Source organism: Dasypus novemcinctus, chromosome 21 (assembly GCF_030445035.2).
Source record: "Dasypus novemcinctus isolate mDasNov1 chromosome 21, mDasNov1.1.hap2, whole genome shotgun sequence".
Classification (NCBI taxonomy): domain Eukaryota; kingdom Metazoa; phylum Chordata; class Mammalia; order Cingulata; family Dasypodidae; genus Dasypus; species Dasypus novemcinctus.
Genome location: NC_080693.1, coordinates 74,491,593 through 74,517,181, shown reverse-complemented (window position 1 = coordinate 74,517,181; position 25,589 = coordinate 74,491,593).

The window sequence follows — 25,589 nt, the reverse complement described above, 5'->3', positions numbered from 1 at the left end:
CTTCATTAAATCTATCTTTTGTTACAATCTGATGCTAACCTACTACTCATTTTATCTCAAGCCACTTCTCACCTCACAGCTAATACACTAGCCTCACATAATTATTCCATTATTCATTACACTAAGTAATTCATGCTCTGCCATGCTGTTCCCTCATTTAAGAATTATTTTCTTCCCTTAACTGCTTATCAAATATTGATTCATCTTTAAGTTCCCTGTTGAAATCTTATCTCTTTCATGAAAACTGCTTCTTTAGGCTGAGCAAACTACTTTTTCCCTCTATTCCTAAGTATTTTTAAAACTATTTCAAACTATAATACTCATCACATTATATCTTTTACCAATTCTCTGCCTCTCTTTTCTGATGGAATTGGGGCTTACCACAGGTAAAATCTAAATCTTACTTAAAATAACAATCCTTAGTGTAGTGCCTGGGTCATAATCAGTACTTATGAAGATTTGAATCTGAATGGACTCCAGAAGATTGTCCTTAAAATCAATCCAGTCCTGTAGGTGTGGACCTATTTTAGTGGAAACTTTTGAAGCTGGAAAAGGCAAGAAAACAGATTCTCCTCTACAGCCTACAGAAAGGAATGTAGCTCTGCCAACACCTAAATTTTAACTCAGTGAGATCCATTTTAGACTTTTGACCCCCAGACTTGTTAGATAATAAATTTGTTTTTTAAGCCACTAAGGTTGTGAAAATTGGTTATAGCAGCAATAGAAGACCAATAAACATCTTTAGTTTTTTAAAATTTATTGAAGTATATCACTCATACATAAGCATACACAAATGATAAGTGTATAGTAATAGTTGTGAACTTACAAACAAACATACATAACATCATACAGGACTCTCATAACTCACCCTACCACCAAACCCTTGCATTGCTGTTAAACATTTTAAACAAATGATTAAAGAGCATTGTCAAAATATTACTACTAAACAAAGTATTTTCCCCCAACCCACCCTATTATTATTATTATCTTTATATCATTTATATATGAACATACATAAACAATAAGTGTAGAGTAAAAGTTGTAGACTTATAAAGCAAACATGCATAACATTATACAGGGGTCCCATACATTAACCTTCCACCAAAACCTTGCATTGTCATGAAACATTTGTTTCAGATTATGAAAGAATATTGTCAAAATCTTACTACTAATTATATTCCTTATCTTGTATTTGGTGTATTTTTCACCCAACCCAACCTACTATTATTTTTTAAATATATTTTTTTATGACAGAAGTTGTAAACTTATAAAACAATCATGCACATGTGCAGAATTCCCAAACAACACCCCTCTATGAACACGTAACACTGCGGTGGAACATTTGTTACAGATAAAATAATATCATCTGATTGTTACCACATCCATAGTCTACATTTGGCACACATTCTCCATACTTCCGCATTATCAACACAGTACATCTTTGGCATAGATGCAAGCATATTACATTATTACTAGAACCACAGTCCATAGATCACTCCAGTTGTATTTTTTCCATGCTTCTCCACATTCCCACCACTCTGCAGTAGTGATGTACATTTACTCTAGCTCACAAAGGACACTCTTGCATCTGAATCATCAACAACAATTCTCATCCACGTCTTTGTTTATTGTGTTATTCAGTTCCTAGATTATTCTCTAGCATTCTGTCATTTGGCATTTACATACCTAGACTACCATTTTCAGCCACATCCCCATTTATAAACTAGCTGTTACTCACTATTTGTTACCATCTACTCTATACATTTCCACACTTTACATTAAAGCAAATTAAAACTTCTACATACATTAAACATCAGTAGTCTATCTCAGTACTCCTCTTATCTCCTTTAAAGATCCACCACCTACTATCAGGGCTTAAAGATATTTTCCTACAATTTCTTCTAGAAGCTTTATGGTTCTTGCTTTTATTTTTAGGGTTTTTATCCATTTTGAGTTAATTTTGGGATAAGGTGTGAGATAGGAGTCCTCTTTCCTTCTTTTGACTATGGATATCCAGTTCTTTTAGCACCATTTGTTAAATGGACTATTCGACCCGAGCTGTGTGAGTTTGATAGACTAGTCAAAAATCACTTGACCATACATGTTTCTGAACCATCAGTTTGGTTCCATTGGTCTACATATCTGTCTTTATGCCAGTACCATGCTGTTTTCACCTCTATAGCTAGGTAATATAACTTAAAGTCTGAAGATGAGAGTTCTCTTTTCCTTTTTAAGATGTTCCTGGCTATTCAGGACCTCTTACCCTTCCAAATAAATTCAATAATTGTGTTTACAATTTTTTTAAAATGCTGGTATATTTTTTAAATGGGATTGCATTTAATCTGTATATCAATTTGAGTAGAATTGATATCTTAATAATATTTTGTCTTCTAATCCATGACCATGGAATGTTCTTCCAGTTATTTAGACCTTTTTTGATTTCTTTTAACATTGAGTTGCAGTTTTCTGAATACCAGTGCTTTACATTGTTGGTTAAGTTTATTCCTATTTGAGTTTTATCTGCCATATTTTATTTCCCCACTCTTTTGACACTTTTGGTTACTTTTATTGATATAATCTTCATGTCTAGACTCTCTTCCAGGCCTTTCTCTCCTGTCTTGTCTTTTCAGGCTCTAGCACACCCTTCAGCATTTCCTGAAAATCTGGTCTATTGGTTAGAAATTCTCTCAGTTTCTGTTCATCTGTGAATATTTTAATCTTGCCCTCATTTTTGAAAGAAAGTCTTGCCAGATATAAGGTTCTTGGCTGGAAGTTTTTCTCTTCTCTTCCTGGACATGGATATCTTTGTCCTTCAATAGGGTTGGGAAATTTTATACTATTATTTCTTCAAATAATCCTTCTGCCCCTTTTCCCTTCTATTCTCCTTCTGGGACACCCATGACACATATGTTTGCATGTCTTTTGCTGTCATTTAGTTCCCTGAGACCTTGTTCAATTTTTTCCATTCTTTTCTTCATCTGTTCTTTTGTATGTTCACTTTCAGAAGCCATTTCTTCAAGCTCACTAGTCCTTTCTTCTGCCTCCTCAGATCTGCTATTATATGATTCCAATGTTTTTAAAATTTCATTTATTGTGCCTTGCATTCCCATAAGATCTGCTATTTTTCTATGTATGCTTTCAAATTCTTCTTTGTGCTTATCCAATATCTTCTTAATATCCTTAATCTCTTTAGCCATCTCACTGAATTTATTTAGGGCATTTGTTTGAACATCTATGATTAGTTGTCTCAATCCCTTTATGTCATATGGAGGCATATCTTGTTCCTTTAACTGGACCATAGCTTCCTGTTCCTTGGTGTGGATTGTAATTTTTTGTTGGTGTCTTGGCACCTGGATTATTAGAGGATCTATTTTGGGTGCAGTTTTTCTCTTTAGTTTAAGGCTTCCTGCCCTTTCTCCCTTGCTGGCTGTGCAGTAGGAGCCAAGGATGTAGCTGGAGCTATAAGCTGTGGAGGCTCAAGTTGCCCTCATTGCGCCAGGGACCAATGAAGCTTCTCCCAACTTTTTCCTTTGCCACAGGTAGGACAGAGTCACAGCTATGTGGAATAATGCAAATCATGCAGTCCTAGACTATAGTTGCCCAGAGAGACTGATGAGGCTTCATGCCCCTTTCTCCCATACCTGGGGCAGGGATGGAGCTGCAGATGCAGGAGGCAATCTATGCAGTGAGGGTCCAAGATGACCACAGTTGTCCCAGTAGACTTCTGATTGTTCATTCTATGCCAGCCAAAGTTATCTGCAGTTAACTGGATAGGCTGGTGCAGGGCCCGCCTGCCTCCTCCCTGGCAGAGTTAGGGCTGAAGCCTTGGGTAGGGCTGCAGGCTGATCTGCATGAAAGAAACCGGTTCCTACCATCACTGTGATTTTTGGTCCTGGCTTCCCCTCATGCTGGGGGCAGAGTCAAAATGGCGGCTACTGGCCTCTTTCTGACCTGGACAGATCCCCACCCTTGCTGTTCCTAGGGTTATACCTCAGCCTGTTGAGTCCACTAGTCAGTAGCCAAAATCAGTGGCCAACTGTCTTCTCCTCCTCCCCTATTTTTGGGAAATGCAGCTTCAAATTGCAGCCACAGAACAGCTCCTGGGGCAGCTTACACTGCTAAAGTAGGACAATCACCATCCTCTGAGGCTTGGCCGGTAATTTCCCCAAGAGGCCGGTGAGTCCCCCCAGTCTTCCTCCCTGCTGGAGGTGGGGCTGGGTCCTAAGCTAGCTGTAATCTAACCTGGATGGAAAGAAACTGGTCTCTACCAGCACTGTGATTTTCAGTCCTCCCTGCTTCCCCTTGTGCCAGGTGCGGAGTTAAGATGGCAGCTACTGGCCTCTTTCCGGCTTGGACAGGCTCAAACTTTAGTTGTTCTCAGGATTATACTTTAGTCTGGTGAATTTACTCATCAGTAGCTGAAGTTGGTGCCCAACTATCTCTTCTTCCCTTGTTTTTGGGAAGTGGAGCTTCCAATTCCAGCTATCGAACAGCTCCCAAGGCAGCTTGTGCCTGCAGTGGAGGATGGACACCAGCCTCTGTGGCGTGGTGTACTCTATTTATGAATCTTCTCTGCAGATGGGCAGTCTCCTCCTTCTTCCATTCCTTCAAGGATGTGGCAGGATGTTTTTCTGTTCTCCTGGAGCCCCCAAACAGGTGCTTCAGCTAGCTCCAGGTAACTCTGGGTGTTTACTAACTTCCCTGTAGCAGGAGCTGACTCTAGGAGCTCCTTACTCCTCCATCTTGCTCCACCTACACCATTAGTTTTTTATTAAACAATTCTCAGGTTCCTGGATACACTCTCACCTAGTGTTGGAAAGATTACTTCTTGTCACCACAAGCCCTTTCTCAAAATTCTAGAGCGCCTAATTCCAGGGCACTCTGAATATAGCCTGGTTCAATAGTTATTACTATATCAATCACATATTCATAGTTCATTCCTAAAAGATAGAATATTCTTACCTAGTGCAGCACTTCTCATTTCTATGTGTTATTTTCAAAGGAACAAATTAGTGTTTATAGCTAAGAAAAAAATCAAATTAGTTCCCAGACTTTCAAATTGCAGAGTATGCAAGTTCTTTTAAATTATGAATTAGAGCAACAGGGTTGGAAATCTGGAAATGACTAAGGCCACCAAATTGATACTTTAAAAAAAATAACTGTCTTTTATGCTTTCAAAATCAGCTATAATTGCCAACAACTGAAATTTAGTTCAATTGGGAAGTTACCAGTACCTGGTAGATAAGTCTGAGGTGAAGATGTTTTACTACTAAACACTGCAAATCCTACATTACAGGTGCTGGAAAGGGATGAACTCTACACATTTAACCTGATGACTCTCCAGGGCCTAGAAGAGGGCCAGGGACATGGTAGACACTGAATAAATATTTGTTTAATATATAAGTGCAGTTTAACCCTTCTTCCCTGACATCTGGTGATTCATTAATCACCACTGACTTGAAGCTGTGAAGCAATTGAAGGTTGCTAAAGGGCATTTGAAGAAGGAAGTAAGTACAAGAACCACAGACCAGTGTGATTACAAAGGAAAATCTCCCAGTGAAAGTGCTTTATCTCTGACTGATATATTTAATGAAGAATTAAGTCTAATGTTCCTCTGTTCTCCTACCATCAACTTCTCTTCAGAGTTCATAGAAATGATTATACCAGTTAATTGAAGCTATCCCAATGGATTTTAATTCCAGCTTCAAAGAGAGATATTGTGGTAGAAATGGTGTATCTATCTATCTATCTATCTATCTATCTATCTATCTAATTCAAAAACTTATGTACAGTAAAATTCACTCTTTCTGGCATACAGTTCTATAGGATATGATGTATAACAGTTTCATATCCCCTCAAATTCCCCTATACTGTCCCTTCTTAGCCAACTCTTCACCTGTCCACAACCATAGGTAACATTGATCTGTTCTCTGTCCCTATAATTCTGCCTTTTCCAGAATGTCATATAAATTGAATCATAAAATATATATGTAGTCTTTGGGATCTGGCTTCTTTCACTTAACAAAATACATTTGAGATTCATCCCTGATGTTGAGTGAACCAATTTAACTGCTGGTTGTACTGTGATCTCTTTATCCATTCACCAATTGAAGGGCATTTGGGTTGTTTCCAGTTTTTGATGATTATGCTTAAAGCTGCTATAAGTATTCGAACAGATTTTCATGTATATAAATTTTCATTTAACTTGGATAAATATCAAGAAGTGAAATCGCTGGGTAATATGGTAAGGATATATTTAACTTTACAAGAAAATGCCATACTATTTTCCAAAGTGACTATGCCATTTTACATTCCCATCCGCTTATATGAGAGTTCCTGTTGCTCCACATCCTCACCATCCCTTGGTATTGTCAGTTTTTGTTTGTTTAACCACTCTAATTGGTGTATAGTAGTATGTTTCTTTAGAATATTCTAAAGGAAAATAATTCTCAGATAGTTGGTTTTCAGATACCTTGCAAGATCATTCAGGCTTGGATCCAGACATATCTCAAAGACATGTCTCAAGTGACTAGCTCCGTAACAATGGTCACAGCTTTATGCTAACCTATTTTCCAGGATATGGGCCCTTGGAAGTATTTCCTTATTTTAGTGACAGGTTCAAATAGCATTTAACTAATGACCAAAGTCAAGTATTTGATCCTCAAATGGTCAAGTACCTTCTCTCTGCCCTTTGGCATAGGTTGAACCCAGTCTGCCAGTCAGCAAATTTATCCTTTTATTGTATCAGGGGCATGGAGTAGGTCTGTCAATAGTTCATGGGAAAGCTAGCCCATTATTTTGGAAGAATAAACTCAAAGTTACCTTTCTGTTCATGGTGGAATATTCCTAACATATGAAGTGCAGCAATAGTCCAAAATAAAAATTAGTGAAGGCATTAAGAAAATGGAACACTTTTGAGTTGCCAAACATGATCACAGGGCATTTGTGGCATTTAAATGTCCATCCAACACAATTCACTTAATACTATCAGCCAATGCCACATGAATTACCCTTCAGTTCTTTTTCTTATAAGGCCTATCTCAATTATTTTTTCCCAGCTTTGAATTTTCAAGGCAAAAGAGAAAGATAAAATCAGTGGGTTAGTTTTGAAACAAGTTATGTTCTTTCTCAATGAATTTTCCATGACATTTGTTTAGGAAAATCTCAGAATACACCAAAATGAGATAATTATTGGGTTTTATATTTATCAAAGGCTGCCTTACCCCATGCACAAAGAGCTAACTCCCCATTGCACAGAAGGACACTGTAAGCCCAGAGGCACACGCAGTGAAAGGGAAAGGAGGAAAGGGAAACTGGTTCTGATGACAAGGACTTCCCTGAATCCTCACCAAAAGCTGCAGCCACCTGAACTTGGCCATTCTGACATTTCTATTGGCTAGGTTTCCCTTTTGCTTTAGATATTGACGTACTTACTTGTTCTTCTTCAAAAAAATACATGTTAGGAAAGTTCTTGGTGTTGTTTTCAAAGGAGGACATTCATGATTCAGGAAGATGAAAATTTTGAATATTTCGTAATTGGTTCCAAGTAAGAGCTATTTAGGGTGGAGCTCAGCAATACCAGTCAGAATGAATGGAGAGGCCTGGCACTCTATGAATAAAAGTTTGATCAGATATGTTTGCTTTGCCTTCTAGACGTTTTCATGTGCTGTTGAATTTATTATTCTCTTTAACAGTGATTATTAAGAAGGACTAAATTCATTTCCAACTTTATAGTCACAAAGCAAGAAATTATTTGATCTTAATTGTATCTATAAGTTCTCTGGAAATGAAGTTGGTAGTTTGGAACATTGATAATATTTTGAGACACTCATGCATCTCACGCACCACTGATAAAAGATGAGAATATATTTAAAATTAAGCTTCAGCTCATATTTTTGTCACTTCCTCTTGAGAACAAAGTTCATTTTGTTCCTCAGTCCCTTCTCCACAATATCAATGAAGGAATTTCCTGATGCTGCCCTGTGTGTATTTCACTAACCTTCTAAGTGTTCTCTTTCACTCCCTCACTTCATAGTTCTCCTTTATCTTATGAATTTCACATCTATATCTATGCCTCAAGTTGTCTTGAATTTCCAACTGCCTCTTAACCTGAAGTTCTGAGTATCTTGCTGTTACCACAAATACTTGTAGAAGTGAATTTTCCGTTATATGCCATTAAACCAGTCCCTCCTTCTGATTCACCTGTTGCTGTTAATTGTGCTCCACCATTCCAGGCACTTAGATATCAGAGTTCTGGTCTCTTGCACTCCCCTCTCAACATCTACACTCAGGACATGTCTGTAGGATTTCCCCTCTCCCCCCTCCAAAATATTTACCTCACTCCCTTTCTTGGTACCCAGTATTGTCAAGTGATAGTTCACTAATTTAATTGACATTAAGTAGTCTCTTGTCAATTCATCTGCATTCCAGCCATCCTGCTAAAAGCTACCAGATTCACTTGCATAAAACTCCACTTTGATATGCTAGTTCTCTCTGAAAAAAAATCAACAGCCCTATTTGAATGTCTAATAACATCCAGAGTCCTAAGAACTTTGCTCAAGACTCAATGCAGATTGACCTACACTTTTTTAATAATTATTTTTTTATTTTTAAAGAAGTTTTAGATTACATAAATGTTACATAAAAAATATAAGGGATTCCCTTGTGCCCCACTCCCTCCCCCTCCCGCACTTTCAAACATTAACAACATCCTTCATTAGTGTGGTACATTTGTTACAACTGATCAACCCAATTTGAAGCATTGCTACTTACCATGGAATACGTTTACATTATAGTTTACACTTTGTCCCACACAATTTTGTAAGTTATGACAAAATATACAATGCCTGTATCTGTCACAGCAGTGTCATGCAGGACAAATCCAATGTCCCCAAAATTCCCCCATATTACATATATTCTTCCTTCTCCCATCCCTCGGAAACTCTGGTGGCCACTACCTTTACATCAATGATAAGAGTTCCTCCATTGTTAGAATAATAGTAAGTCTATAGTAGAATATGCTTTTCCAAACCTTATATTTTGCTACTTTCTTACATAATGTTCTACACTCTTGTTAAATGTTTGCTTTCAGTAACTCCAGAATGGCTTATTTTTGGCTGTCACTCCTTTGTCCATATTCTCTCCACCTAGAATTGTTGTTCAACATATTCATGTATTGAAATATAATATTTTGCTTGAAAGTGTCCCAACTTTAGTACATATCATAATAAGCCAGTGTGATTGTTAGAAATTCAGAGGCCCTTGACCATTCTCATGTTTGATTTAATAGATAGAACCCAGAAATCGACATTTTAACAAATTCACCTAAGTGAATCTCATAAACATGGTCCTGAGATAGAAGAAACATTGGGAAATACAGGAAAGACCTGAAAAGTAGGATACATAAAGCCTTCTCTGATATCACTTGTTGGAAACTACTTCTTTGACTGGAATTCATTGAGCAGTTCGATTATAGCTGAAAGGGGGTATATCACAGAGGGGCTCACTGTCACACAACCTAGGTTAGCAGTCTCATTCCATCACTGTCTAGCTCTGTCACCTTGGGAAAATTACTTAGTCTGTGACACATTTTTCTCACATATTCAATGAAGGAAATAACAGTACTCACTTAGTAGCACTATTTTGAATTTTGTGGAACACTTGACCCAGGATTAGGCATAATATAAACATTATATATTAGCTATTATTGCCTTCCGTGGCGTGCTTTTTCATTCACTCCAAACGTGTTTATTTTTTAAGATTGCCTTTTTCTTTAACAGATGATGAGTTCATGCAGTTTTTTGTTTTTGTTTTTGTTTTTTTATGGACTACAGTTGGGACATGTTTCTCTGCAACTTTGGAGAATTTTACTTTTTAAAAAGATATTTATGTTTTTATCCTTTGTTTAAGAGACAATTTTTATTAGGGCTACACCTCCATCCTTAATCTTGTTAGAGATGCTATTTTGCTGTTCACTGGTTAAAAGGGTTTGGTAAAAAAAAAAGATTGTTGAAATTTAAAAAAAAAAAGATTATGTTTATAGGGTGAGGAAAAAAACTCAATAAAAATACTATATGGTTTTATCTTCTATTTACATACAGCACTTAATTCTCTGAATAGAGCAAAAGTTCAATATATATTTTGAATGAATTAATCCAGAGGTTTTGTGAAGATAACCTATTAGACTTAAATGGATTTTGGATAAGTTAAAATCAGGGTATACATTATAGAATCTTATCCATGAGAATGTTTTACTTTTGCATGGAAACTTTTCAGAAGATGAAAATGGAGCTCAAGAAAGGTAGAACAATTGATTATCCATAGTCAAATGATCAAAGAACTTGGACAAGAAATCAAGATTCTAGACTCTGGACCCATCGTTTTGTCTATTGCATCCTTCCCACAACTGCTACCAATGTCTGTGATTTCCAACAAAGATTTAAAAAAATATGTATAAAGAATTAATAAGGGAAACAGACTTGGCCCAGTGGTTAGGGCATCAGTCTACCACATGGGAGGTCCACGGTTCAAACCCTGGGCCTCCTTGACCCGTGTGGAGCTGGCCCATGCACGGTGCTGATGCGCGCAAGGAGTGCCGTGCCACTCAGGGGTGTCCCCACGTAGGGGAGCCCCATGCGCAAGGAGTGTGCCCGTAAGGAGAGCCACCCAGCGCGAAAAAAAGTGCAGCCTGCCTAAGAATGGCACTGCACACATGAAGAGCTGACACAACAAGATGATCCAACAAAAAGAAACACAGATTCCCATGCCACTGACAACAACAGAAGCAGACAAAGAAGATGCAGCAAATAGACACAGAAGAACTTACAACCGGGGCGGGGGTGGGGGGAAGGGAAGAGAAATAAACAAACAAACAAATAAATAAATAGAATTAACAAGAGGCCTCTTAATTTGTTCATAGAATATACTGTGCACATTTACTTTTCTAAGTAACTTTAAATTCTGGTATAGGAAAATAACCACATAATTTCCCTACAAAGAGCCTTCATGGAAAATTACATAGAATCCAATGTACAGAGTATAGCTTAAAACTAAGTATGCCTATGAATATTACCTGAGCCAGGTCCCTAGTCCTTTAAACCTCATACTGCCTATCTATGTGGAGTGTGGTGTCCTACTTTTTTACCAAAGTACAGGAAAGGAAAGGAACTTTTTAGAGACCACAAGCTGATAAAAAAACAGACAAAATGACTCTATATCTAGAATAGAAATGAATTTCATATTCCAAACTTCTTGATCCATCGAGGATATCTAATATCTGTAATGTCAAAAGTAATATGAGAAAAGGATGGAGAGAAAATCCAGAAGTCTGGCAATGGTGTATTTCCTATTTGAAGCTCGGATAACTTTAATCTGTGTGATTAAAACAAGCATTTCAGACTTCTCAATGATATCTCATTGATCACACACCACTGAACAAATATCAATACCGGAACATAATGAAATGGTCCTATAAACTGGCCATACCTAGACCCCAAAATTATTGATTAAATCCCACATAGGTTACCAATTGTCATTCACAATTCAATATTGATATACATCCAAATTTCTTTATAACTACCTTTAAAATCAAACATATGACTTTCCCTGGAGTGTTTATTCTATAATCATACATATTTTACTTAGTTTTCCCTGATAGAGTACCTATTTTCTTTCCATTTTATCTTTACATAATATTTATATTTATTTTATCCTCTTCTAACATGTTATAGTGTATTTCTATCTTCTTTAATATTATGATCGTTGGTTCTACACTGTTGCTTCTTCCAACAAAGACAGATACAGATTATGACATCATTAAATATGGAAATCAATCCTGAGGTCCTGTTGCAAATATACACATCTTATTTCCTTTCCATTCCTGTCTTATGGCTAAAGTTAAGGGGGGAGGGGGGAGGAGAAGAAAACCAGTGTGTTTATTAGCTATGGATGATGTAAAATTCATAATCTCAGTTTTCTATGAAGAGTTCCCAAGAAATATGGATCATCACATTGCCTCTCCTTACCAGGAGAGTAGTCAAAGGCAAAAAACCACCTCATGACATACTGAATTATCAATCAGGAAAAAGGTCACATTTGGCATTGGGTCATTTGTTTTTTCATTCATTCAACAAACATTTTTGTTTTTGGTGGTACCAGGGATTGAACCCAGGACCTCATAAATGAAAAGCAGGCACTCAACCACTGAGCTACATCCACTTCCCAGAGAGAGTTGGTTTCTTTACTAGTTTGTTTTGTTTTTAGGAGGTACCAGGGATTGAACCTGAGACTTCATACATGGGAAGCAGGCACTCAACCATTTGAGCTACAGCTGCTCCCCTCAACAAATATTTTTTGAATATTCATTGTGCACAAGCTCCTGAAGCCTCAGAATTTTAGTTCTTTGGGTAATATGTGAGCCAGGGTCCCAGAAGAAACAAGTGCCACACTCAATTTATGGGAATTAAGAGTATTTAATAGGCGACAGACTTAGTCCAGTGGTTAGGGCGTCCGTCTACCATATGGGAGGTCCATGGTTCAAACCTCGGGCCTCCTTGACTGGTGTGCAGCTGGCCCATGCACAGTGCTGATGCGCTCAAGGAGTGCCGTGCCATGTAGGGGTGTCCCCTGCATAGGGGAGCTCCATGTGCAAGGAGTGCGCCTCGTAAGGAGAGCCACCCAGCGCAAAAGGAAGTTCAGCCTGCCCAGGAATGGTGATGCTGCATACACGGAGAACTGACACAACAAGAAGACACAACAAAAAGAAACAAAGATTCCCGTGTGCTGACAACAACAGAAGCGGACAAAGAAGACACAGCAAATAGACACAGAACAGACAACCGGGGTGAGGGGAAGGGGAGAGAAATAAATAAATAAATAAATAAATAAAAGGAAACATCTCCAAGCACTGAGCATGTCTTTTTAAAAAAAAGAGTATTTAATAAAGGGATTATTAGTAAAATTGTCGGAAGTGTTCAGGGAAACCACAAAAAAAAATAGTGCAATACCTCCATATTGTTATTATCCTAAAAGGTCAAGGTAAGAGAGCAGTTAATGAATCCTGGTAAGAGAGTCAAGTAGAAGGGCTGCCTTGAGAAGATGATAATGTTCAGGAGAGGGACAGCCTAAGGTAACCCCACAGAGAGAGACTAGACATTTGTGATAGATTGAATGATGTACTCCAATAAACACATGTCCTTAATCTTAATCAGAGTCCATGAGAGTGTTGAACCAATTATAAATAAGACCACTTGAAGATGTTATTTTTAGTTAAGGTATAGCCCGAGTGAATGAGGGTGGATCTTAATCTGTATTACTGGAAGCCTTATAAAAGGAAGAAATTGGAAGCCAGAAATTAGGGAAAGACACAGGGAAGAGCAAGAAGAAGAAGACAGAAGTCAGAGGAAACCAGAAGAGCAGAAAGGAGAGAATATTGCCATGTGATGGGAGGCAGAGATGCAAGCCAAGGAGCCCCAAGAATCACCAGCAGCCAGCACCAGCACACTGCAGGCTCCAGGAGAAAGCAAGCCTTGCTAGTATTTCAATTTTGGATTTCTTCTAGTCTCAAAACCCTAAGCCGATAAGTTCCTGTTAAATCCATTGTGCATTATTTGTCATAGCAGCCTGGCAAACTAAGACAAGGATAGATATACTGACCTAACTCATCTCTCCCTCACTATTCTCTTCTGTTGTGGCTTCCCATTGGTGGACTCTAACTGAAATTCAGAAGACTTGATATCATCTGTACGGGTCAGCCTTCCAGGACACAGAGCAAGGTGGAGAGAGATGGAGAGTACATGTGGAGGAGCAAACACAAACTATTTGGCCCAGATAGCAACATTCACTATGGCTATCCACATCACTAAAACTAAAAGAAACTTGATCTTGTTTTAAAAAGGAGAATTATAAGGCCAGACTCCCAGTTTGGGCTGATAAGCAAAATAGCCTAAATATTTTACCTTTTGCAGGGATGGGACATATTCTACTTTTTATTATGTGCTAGTTTCTAAAATGGGATCTGTTTAAAAAGAAGTCTGTATTCTATGACATGAACATATACTCTGATTTGTGTATTTGACTTCCAGGGACCTAAAAATGAATAGTGTATGGCAGAGAGATTTAAGTCTATGCCCATGATATCTGCTTGCAGTGCTCATGCCCTAGGGAAATCTGCTTTCTTTGAATGTGGATGGCACCTGCGACTTCTAATAGAAAATTCAAAGTGGATAGGATGTCACACCTGTGATTGTGTAAATTATATGACAAAGGTGATGGGATGTGACTCTGTGATTAGATTATGTTACGTAAGACTGTTTTGCTAGCAGACTCATGCCAGAGACTTTCTCCATTGCTGGCTTTGGGAAAAAAACAAGTTGCCATGTTGTGAGAGGGCCTGAGGGCAAGGAACTGTGGCAGCCTCTTGGAGTTAAGAGTAGCACCCAGTCAGCAACCAGCAAGGAGCTGGGGACCACAGTCTTGTAAGGAAAAGAGAAGAATGTTGCCAACAACCTGAGTGAGCTTGGTAGCAAATCCATCTCTAGTCACACCTCCAGATGAGAACCCATCCTAGCTGATAACTTCACTGTAGCCTTCCAGAGTATCCAGCTAAGCTGTGCCTATAGTCCCAACCCACTGAAACTGAGAAGTAATAAATGTGTGTAGTTTTAAGCCACAAAGTTTGGTGTGATTTGTTATGCAACAATAGAAAACTGATTATTTTTTAACTACGTATAATACTTTCCCAAATTCCCCACAAGGGCTTTGTGGTTCACTGATTATTTTCATCCACATCTATGTAGGACTTTACCTTTAACAAACTGTTCTCCTAAGTATTAAATCAACTATTCACTGAGATAAGCAAATGTTATTGTTCTCAGATAAGAGATAAGGAACTGAGGCAATGCGATATTAACTGACTTGCCCAACAAATAAATGGCAAATGCTGGCCGTTGTCCCAGGCCTTCTGACCACAAATCTATTCTACCACACTCTCTTCCTTAATTTAATCTTATATACTTAAGACAAAAGTACAAATGAGCCAAGCCCTCCATCCTTAGAGGGGCTAATTATTCATTCTGTGCCCCATGACAGCCAAATGCCTGCCCTCTTACCTCATAAATACACAGATTACTGGCCCCAACATTAAACATGTATGCCCGTAGGAAGAATTCCATGTAAAATTTCAAAGTTCTCCTCACTCTAAACATGCATCATCCTTGTCAAAACTCCAGTTTTGAATTGCACGTAGAATTCTTAGCAGCAGCAGCAAATCCATAAAGTCAGCATTGAAAGCATTTTTTTTCCACAATGTCTACCCAGCCTTTATTTTTTAATTACTTAAGTAGCTTAAAATAAAATGGACTTTGGCAAAACACTTTATGATTAAGGCGCAAACGCTAAGCCTTATTAGTAATCAGAGCTCAAGATAATATCAGCTAACAGATTTTTTTTTTTAAAAACTGCTCTTGGTTAAAGAAAATGTTTGGAAGTGATGCAAGTGACTTACAATTTATCTCTTTGTGATTGGCCACTGGTTTGGACTCGTCTGTGAGGTGTGTTGCTGATTTGATCCAGAGGCCTTGGAACGGAGCACCTGGCGATCTCTTTGGGAATTGAACAGGGCATTTTCTACAGTGGAGATCAAAGGCGCTATCCCACTAAGCCGTCAAAGTGGTCACCTGTCATGATAGAAGACCATAATTCAAGGGCCTCCCCCCTTTTCTTCACCACATTTGTTTCTTTCCTTAAGCCTATTAGTATCATTGAAGCCGTGAGAGTTTAAGAATAATTGTAGAATACTTAAAGGATTGTTTAATGTTTGCCACACATTTAATAAAAGAAAATATTAGCTTTTAGTTAAAGCTCAAAATCTGGCCCAAGATGAGCTTTTTGTTTGATTGTTTGCTGCATAATTTTTCTGAACCTACACTTTAAAGTACAAGTTTAGAAATAAAGTTTCATTCTATGATTCAACCTTGGAAGCTCTTGCAGAGTACCTATGTGTCTCTCATCAGGGCCCTTGATTAGAAGAAGAGAATTGAGTACTTTTCTTTCCATCTCTCCCTGTTGTTAAATTCATTATGGAAGACTGTGGGAATATGACTGATGGGGTAGACAGATAACAAAGCTCTTACTAAAACAACTGAGAGGGAGTCTAGGGCTGCCTTGGCGACCTGCTTAGGGGTACAGCAGACCAGGACACTGCTTCACAACTGAAAGAAGAGTTGGGGACCAAAAGGAGGAAGCCGAAACCCAAACTTTGAGTTATTGATCCTCCTGACCGCTGGAAAGGGCCCCTCTCCCCCATCTCTGAGATATCAGTTGAGGCTAAAACTCTTGGCAAATAATATCTGACTAAGAGAAGAACAGACTTCCTCCCTGCCAGCACCTCTGGATATTTATAGTGGGAGGGGGTTCTCTGGGACATGTAGGAAAGTGCTAGGAAGAAAGGAAGCAAGCTAAAAATCTTGAGTTTCTCCCGCCTGTGGAAGTGGCTAGAAGTGGTGCTTATACCCCGCCCTCAGGACAAACAGCCTCGGTGGAGCCACCAGCTTCCTCCTCCAAAAAGAGTGTGGCGGTAACCTCCCTGGGAGGGTAGGGGTGGGAGAGGTTGGAGACTGGTCTCTTTGCGGTTATTTTAGCCAGCCTAGACCGATGAATGTTTGAAGGGACGCTGATGGAACAGGGATAGGGAGGGGGATCTCCTCAGGCAGGCTGCCATGCCTAGCAGCCTAGGTAAAGAGAATTTACCTCAGAGAGGAGGCAGAGATAACAGGGAGGGAATAAGGGCCGACAGGTTTCTGAAAACTCTTGCTAACATAAGAAGGTACATTGGCTCAGTGGAGGAGCTCCTGCCTAACACATATAAGTTCTCTGGTTCAATCCCTGACCTCTCTCTGAGAAGTGGTAGAAAGTTATTAAGCATCCACTAAACTTTATGGCAGGGAACATATTGGCATCCTCTTTGTATTAGCTTTTATTGGATTTCTTATTTTAAAAAAAAAAAGATTTTCCTTTTTTACTTTCCATATTTTACTCACTAAAACCTGGATTAAAACCTGCAGAGGATAGGCTGCAGGGTGCTTGACTGCTGAATAACAACAGCCTGAGAAGATCACTAGGGGTTCAAGAGAAAAGTCTATTTTTCCATGTTTATCATGTTTTTTTTTATCCTTTTCCTGCATTCTTCCTTTTTTTCTTTTTCTTTAAAAATGAACGAACAAAAAAAAACAAAAAACAAGTACCTGTTGTCTTGATTTTGAAGCTGGCTAGTAAGATAGGGAATCAAGATGGATCTGGAATCTGGCAAAGAGTCCATGTGGACATCAACATCCCCAAGATGGCTGCTAGAAAACACCCCCTCCCCCACCACACACACACAAGATTCTGCCATTCAGAACAAGATTTTCTCTGGAAACCAGGAGAAGCCCTGGATATTCCCCAAGGACTTTATCATTGGGCCCTTCTGGGGGATTGATGGGTGGGGTAATCAACCCACACAGCAAACAGCTGAAAGGTCCTCCCCTTCCATTAGCAAGGGGGTGGAATAATTAACAATTTAAAAGCAAACCACCAGGCTTGAGCTCTCTCTCTTGCCTTACTCTCTTGCCTATGGACCTGTCCTGTCCTCTGTGCACCGCTGTCACCATTTTTCCTCTGCCATGTGGCCACGCAAGTAACCCTGGGGACTTAGAATCCATAATGGGGAATTGTCTGTTTTCTATTGTTATTCTTTCATTCCACCTCTTTGGGCTTGGCCTTCAATTTTTCTTGTACTCATGCCTCTCTCTCTCTCTCCTACTTGCTCCGTGTTTTATTTTCTCTCTTTTACATTTTTTTCTTTTTCTTTCTTTCCTTCTCTTCTAGTTTTTCTTTTCCCCTCTTCTTATCATTCTGGACTTTCAATTCATTCTATACTTTTCTCCATTCTGTTCCATGTTTCACTGTTTCTATTCCACTTTTCTGATTTTATTCTTCTGTATTATGTCTTATACAGCCCCTCTCCTACCTTTTACTGTTATCACTACTATTGCTCATTCTCTCTTTCTATCTCTTCCTATTTATCAGGTACTAATAGTTTTTTTTTCAAGGAAACATAAACAACAGCAAGGAAATAGAATAAGAAGAATGAAGTATATAGTGAAACCTTAGCATACTCAGAAATAACAAAACAAAGTCATAGAACAGAGAGAGAAGTCAATGAATAAATAGACTAAAATAGACAGATGTTATTTGTTGGTATGTAGAAACAAGCCACACTGAGAAACAGGAAAACATGGCCCAGTTCAATGAACAAACAAAAAACTAAGAGGAGATGCAGAAAAAAATGGAACAATTAATCAGAGCTGTCCAAACAAATATCATGAGTCAACTTAATGAGAGAAGAAAGAGATTAAGGATATTAAGAAGACACTGGGAGAACATATTGAAGAAATTTTAAACATACATAAAAAGATAATGGACATGATGGTGATGAATGGCACAATCCAAGAAATCAAAAATACTGTGGAAGCACAAAACAGCAGATTTGAATAGGCAGAGGAAAGAATCAGCAATGTGAAAGACAGTACATTTGAAATCAAACAGAAAATAGAACAGATTGATAAAAAGATAGAAAAAAACAGCAGGGACTCAGGAACTTGAATGACAACATGAAATGCACAAATATATGCATTATAGGCATCCCAGAGGGAGAAGACAAGGGAAACGGGACAGCAGGAGTGTTGAAGGAAATAATAGCTGAAAACTTCCCAACCCTATTAAAGGAGATGTGTGTACATATCCAAGAAGCACAGCACACCCAAACAGTATAAATCTCAACAGGTCTACTTCAAAACATATACTTGTCAAATTGACCAATGCTCAAGACAAAGAGAGAATATTAAAGCAGCAAGAGAAAAGAGAACCATCACATACATGGGAAGTTCAATACAATTAAGTGCTGATTTCTCATCCAAAACAATAGAGGCAAGAAGGCAGTGATATGACATAGTTAAGGTGCTAAAGGAAAAATATTTCCAGCCAGGAATTCTCTATACAGCAAAACTGGAATTCAAAAATGAGGGAGAGTTCAAAATATTCCCAGACAAACAGAATCTAAGAGAGTATGTTAATAAGAAACCTGCACTTTAAGAAACACTAAAGGGAAGTTTTAAACACTGCAGGTTGAAAAGAGAAAAATAGGAGAGACAGAGTTGGATGAGAGTGTAAGAACAACTAAAAAGACAAAAAGAGTAATAAAAACAATATATGACATACAGAAACCCAAAGAAAATGTGGCTAATCTAGGTATTTCCATGACAATAATAACATTGAATGTTAACGGACTAAACTCACCAGTCAAGAGACACAGACTAGTAAAATGGATAAGGAACTATGATCCATCTATATGCTGTCTACAAGAAATCCATCAGGGATTCAAGAAAGCTGAAAGTGAATGGTTGGAAAACAATTTTACAAGCAAACAATAACCAAAAAGGGGCAGAAGTAGCTATATTAATACCAGACGAAATAGACTTTAAATGCAAAACTATTGTAAGAGACAAAAATGGACACTATATATTAATAAAAGCAGTAATCTTTCAGGAAGAAAGAACAATCATAAACATTTATGTACCTAACCAGGGTACCTGAAATATATGAGGCAAACACTGCAAAAACTAAGTGGAGAAATAAATGCCTCTACAATTATAGTGGAGGAGTTTAATACACCATTATCACCATTAGACAGAACATCTCAACAGAGAATCAATAAATAAACAAAGACTTTGAATAATACATTAGAGGTTCTGGACCTAATAAACATATACAAAACACTACACCCAAATACAGTGGGATATACATTCTTCTTGAGTGCACATGGATCATTCTCCAAGAAAGACCATATGCTAGGCCACAGAACAATTCTCAATGAATTCAGAAAGACTGAAATCATACAAAGTAATTCCTCCGACCACAATGGAATGAAACTAGAAATCAGTAAAGGGCAGAGAACCAGATTAGGCACATAGATATGGAAGTTAAACAACACACTCTTAGACAAACAGTGGATCAAGAAAGAAATCAAAAAGAAGATCAGTAACTACTTTGAAATTAATGAAAATGACAACACAACATATCAAAACCTATGGGACACAGCAAAAGTGGTACTGAGAGGAAAATTCATAACCATAAATGCATATATCAAAAAAGAAGGAAGAGGGAAGCGGCTGCAACTCTATCGATTGGGTTCCCATCTATGATATGAGAGGCCTTGGGTTGGTGTCCCAGGGTCTCCTTGTGAAGGCAAGCTGGCCCACACCCATGGAGAGCTGATGGCCCACAACCGCAGAGAGCTGGCACAGCAAGATGACACAACAAAGGGAGACAAGCAGACAAGCAGAAGAACGCACAGCAAATGGACACAGAGAGCAGATAGCAAGCAAGCCACAAGATGGGAGGGAAAAATAAAAATAAATCTTTAAAAAAAAGAAGAAAGAGCTAAAATCAAAGACCTAACTGCACACCTGGAGGAACTAGAAAAAAAAAAAATTTAACCCCAAAGGAAATAGAAAGAAGGAAAAAACAAAAGATTAGTGTAGAACTAAATGAAATTGAAAATAAGAAAGCACTAGAAAAAATAAACAAAACCAAAAGCTGGTTCTTCTAGAAGATCAATAAAATTGACAAACTACTAGCTAAGCCAACATGGAAAAAAAGAGAGAAGATGCAAACACACTAAATAAGAAATGAGGAAGGGATATCACCACTGACCTCTCAGAAACAAATCATAAGAGGGTACTTTGAAAAATTATATGCAAGCAAGATGGACAATTTAGAGGAAATGGACAAATTCCTAGAAACACACAAGCAGTCTATATTGACAAAAGAAGAAACTGATGAGCTCAACAGACCAATCACAAGTAGTGAAATAGAATTAGTCATTAAAAATGTCCCAAATAAGAAGAGCCCAGGACCAGATGGGTTCAAGGGGAAATCCTACCAAACATTCCAGAAAGAACTAACACCAATCCTGCTTAAACTCTTCCAAAAAAATAGAAGTGGAAGGAACATTGCCTATGTCATTCTATGACACCAACATTGCCCTAATACCAAAGCCAAACAAAGACACCACAAGATTCAACAACACATCAAATGAATTATACACTATGATGAGGTGAGCGTCATCCCTGGTATGCAAGGATAGTTCAATATAAGAAAATCAACCAATATTATGCACCACATTAACAGATTGAAAGAAAAAAATCATGTAATCATCTCTATAGATTAAGAAAAAGCATTCAACAAAATACAGCACTGTTTCCTGATAAAAACATTACAAAAGATAGGGATAGAAGGAAGCTTTCTCAATATGATAAAGGATGTATATGAAAAACCCACAGCAAACATCTTATACAATGGTGAAATCCTAAAAGCTTTCCCTCTAAGATCAGGAACAAGACGAGGATGCCCACTATCACCTCTCCTATTTAACATTATGTTAGAAGTGCTTGCTCAAGCACTTAGGCAAGAAAAGATATAAAAGGCATCCAAATTGGAAAGGAAGAAGTAAAAACTTCATGAATTGCAGATGACATGATCCTATACATAGAAAGCCCTGAGAAATCTACAAGAAAGTTTCTAGAGCTTATAAATAAATTCAGTAAAGTCACAGGTTTTAAGATCAATGTGCAAAAATCAGTAGCATTTCTGTACACCAATAATGAGCTATCTGAGGAGGTGATCAGGGAAAAATACCATTTAAAATAGCAACTAAAGAATCAAATACCTATGAATAAATTTAACTAAAGAGGTAAATTACTTATATACAGAAAATTATATAACACTGTTAAAGGAAATCAAAGAGGACTTAAACAAATGGAAGAATATTTCCTGTTAAGATGTCTATCTTACCCAAACTGATATACAGATTTAACGCAATCCCAATAAAAATCAACACAGTATTTTTTAACTGAATTGGAAAAACTATTAAATTTATTTGGAAGGGCAAGAGGCATTGAATAGCCAGACATATTGAAAAAGAAAAATGAAATTGGAGGGATCATACTACTTGACTTTAAAACATACTACAAAGCTACGGTGGTCAAAACGGCATGGTATTGGCACAAGGATAGGCATACTGACCAATGGAACCAAATTGAGAGTTCTGATATAGATCCTTGCATATACAGTTATCTGATATTCAACATGGCCACAAGTCCATTCAACTGGGAGAAATGGGCCTCTTCAACAAATAATGTTTAGAGAACTGGATATCCATACCCAAAAGAATGAGAGAGGAATACCATCTCACACCTAATACAAAAATCGACTCAAGATGGATCAAAGGAGACAACCAGCAAGATGGCAGTGGAGTAAGGAGCTCCTAGAGTCAGCTCCTGCTACAGGGCAGTTAGCAAAACACCCAGAGCTCTCTGGAGCCACCTGAAGCATCTGTTTGGGGCTCCAGAGGACCAGAAGATCATCCTGCAAGGTGTTTGAAGGAGTGGAAGGAGGAGACTGCCTGTCTGCAGAGAAGACTTGTAAGTAGAGTGCTCCACGCCCCAGAGGCCAGTGCCCATCCCTCTCGGGAGGCACAATCCGCCTCGGGAGCTCTTCCACGACTGGAATCAAAAGCTCCACTTCCCCAAAATAGGGGAGGAAGAGACAATTGGGCACCAATTTCAGCTACTGATGAGGAAATTCAGTGGGCTACAGTATATTCCTGAGAGCAGCTAAAGCTAGAGCCTCTCCAAGTCAGAAAGAGGCTGGGAGCCACCATCTTAACTCTGTACCTGGCACAAGGGAAAGCAGGGCAGACTGAACATCCCAATGCTGGTAGAGACTGACTTCTTCCCATCTAGATCATACTGCAGGTCTAGCCAAGGCCTCAGTGCCACCTCCAGCAGGCAGGAAGCTGTGGGGACCTGCATCAGTCTCTCCAGGAAATTTCTGGCCAAGCAGCAGAGCTGGGGATTATCCTAGCCACCCCAGGAGCTGTTCTGTGACAGGAATTGGAAGCTCCATTTCCCAGAAATGGGAGGAAAAGATGGTTGGCTGCCAATTTCAGCTACTGATTGGATGATTTGGCTGGCTAAGAGATAACCCTAGGAACTGCTGGGGTAAGAACCAGCCCAAGTCAGAAAAAGACCAATAGCCACCATTCTGACTCTGCCGCCAGCCTGAAGGGGAAGTCGGGCTGACTGAAAGTCTCAGTGTTGGCGGGAACCAGTTTCTTTCACACAGGTCAGCCTGGAGCCCACCTAGGCTTCAGCCCCACCTCTGGCAGGGAGGAGGCTGAGGAGCCCTGCACCAGCCTATACAGGTAATTGCAGGGAACTCTGACTGGCATAGACTGAAAATCAGAAGTCTACCAGGGCAACTGCAGTCATCTTGGACCCGCACTGCATAGATTGCTGCCCACACCAGCAGCTCCATTCCTATCCCAGACAGGGGAGAAAGGGATGTGAATCTTCATCAGTCTCTCTGGGCAACTACAGTCTAGGCCTGCACACAGATTATTCTACATAACTGTAACTCTGTGCCTACCCCTGGCAAAGGAGAAAGTTGGAAGAAGCTTCATTGGTCCCTGGTGCAATGAGGGCAGCTTGAGGCTCCACAGCTTATAGCACCAACTACATGCTTGGCTCCTACTGCACAACAAGCAAGGGAGAAAGGATAGGAAGCACTAAACTAAAGAGAAAAACTGCACCCAGAATAAATACTCTAGTAAGCCAAATGCAAAGACACTAACAATAAATTACAATCCACACCAAGAAACACGAAGCTATGGCCAGTTAAAGGAACAAGATAAGCCTCCAGATAACATAAAGGAGTTGAGACAACTAATTATAGATGTTTAAACAAATCTTAATAAATTCAATGAGACAGCTAAAGAGATTAAGGATATTAAGAAGACATTGGATGAGCACAAAGAAGAATTTGAAAGCATGCATAGAAAAACAGCAGACCTCATGGGAATGAAAGGTGCAATCAATGAAATTTAAAAAATATTGGAATCATATAACAACAGATTTGAGGAGGCAGAAGAAAGGATTGGTGAGCTTGAAGAAATGGTCTCTGAAAGTGAACATACAAAAGAACAGATGAAGAAAAGAATGGAAAAAATTGAACAAGGTCTCAGGGAACTAAATGACAGCAAAAGGCATGCAAACATATGTGTAATGGGTGTCCCAGAAGGAGAAGAGAAGGGAAAGGGGGCAGAAGGAATATTTAAAGAAATAATGGTAGAAAATTTCCCAACCCTTTTGAAGGACATAGATATCCCTGTCCAAGAAGCACAATGTACTCCTATCTGAAAAAATCCAAATACACCAACTCCAAGACATGTGCTCATCAGAATGTCAAAGGCCAAAGACAAAGAGAGAATTCTGAGAGCAGCAAGAGAAAAGCAATTCATAACATATAAGGGATACCAAATAAGATCAAGTGCTGATTTCTCACCAGAAACCATGGAGGCAATGAGACAGTGGTCTGATATATTTAAGATCCTGCAAGAGAAAAACTCCCAACCAAGAATCTTACATCCAGCAAGACTGTCTTTCAAAAATGAGGGCAAAATTAGAGTATTCAAAGATAAACAGAAACTGAGAGAATTTCTAAGCAAGAGACCAGAATTTTGCGAAATACTAAAGGGTATGCTAGAGCCTGAAAAGAAAAGACAGGAGAGAGGGGCCTGGAAGAGAGTCTAGAAATGAAAATTATATCAATAAAAATAACTAAAAGTGTCAAAAGAATGGTGAAAATAAAATCTGACAAATAAAACTCAAATAGTCAGAAATAAACTTAACCAATGATGTAAAGCATTTGTATTCAGAAAACTGCAACTCAATGTTAAATCAAAAAAGCCCTAAATAACTGGAAGAACATTCATGCTCATCAATTGAGGCCTAAATATCATTAAGATGTCAATTCTACTCAAATTGATATACAGATTTAATGGAAACCCAATAAAAATAACATCAGCATTAAAGAAAAAATTGAAAACATGATCATTAAATTTATTTGGAAGGGTAAGGAGTCCTGAATAGCCAGAGTCATTGTAACAAGAAAAAGTGAACCCTCATCTCCAGACAGTAAATCATAATACCTACCTATAGTAGTAAAAACAACATGGTACTGGCCTAAAGACAGACACAATAAACCAATGGAACCAAATTTATGGTTCAGAAACAGACCCACACAGGTATGGTCAAGTGATTTTTGACTATCCTGTCAAACTCACACAGCTTGGGCAGAACAATCCATTCAACCAATGGTGCTGAAAAAATTGGACATCCATAGCTGAAAAAAGGAAAGAATACCCCCATCTCACACCTTTTCCAAAAATTAACTCAAAATGGATCAAAAAACTAAAAGCAAGAACCATAAAACTTCTAGAAGAAATTATTGGAAAGTATCTTCAAGACCTGGTAGTAGGTGATGGATTCTTAAAGGAGACAAGAGAAGCACTGAGTGGACTGATGTTTAATGTATATAGAAGTTTTAATTAGCTTTACTGTAAAATTGTGGAAATATATAGAGTGGATGGTAACGCACAGTGAGTAACAGCTAATTTATAAATGGGGATGTGACTCAAATTGATAGTCTAGTTT